This window comes from Penaeus monodon, chromosome 31, assembly GCF_015228065.2.
Source record: "Penaeus monodon isolate SGIC_2016 chromosome 31, NSTDA_Pmon_1, whole genome shotgun sequence".
Taxonomy (NCBI): domain Eukaryota; kingdom Metazoa; phylum Arthropoda; class Malacostraca; order Decapoda; family Penaeidae; genus Penaeus; species Penaeus monodon.
This window is the reverse complement of record NC_051416.1, coordinates 32,376,422-32,376,691: the sequence shown is the minus strand read 5'-3', so window position 1 is coordinate 32,376,691 and position 270 is coordinate 32,376,422. Positions and strand designations below refer to the sequence as shown.

Below are 270 nucleotides of genomic sequence, written 5' to 3'. Positions count from 1 at the left end.
TAATTATCATCACAGAAGCTACAGACAGACAGCATACCTTTAGGAATCGTGTAGCCACTGACTGTGACATCTGTCATCGCAGAGTGTGGGAGACTGAATGGTATGAGTTTCAATGTCCTTTGCACCTCGTGTATGGTGGCCATTGTGTACGGTAACCTATAAGGAAGGAAACGTCAATGGCAATCGATGCATAGCAAATGATGGAAAACCAAGAAAGGAGGTGAGAGAGATCGGGAATAAAGAAGACAGGGGATTATAGCAGGGTGAGGG

General features: G+C 45.2%; 1 pseudogene; it reads right to left on the bottom strand.

Annotated features, from left to right (window-relative positions):
- LOC119592956 overlaps positions 1–270 on the bottom strand; it is an 18,136-nt pseudogene that overhangs the window by 933 nt on the left and 16,933 nt on the right.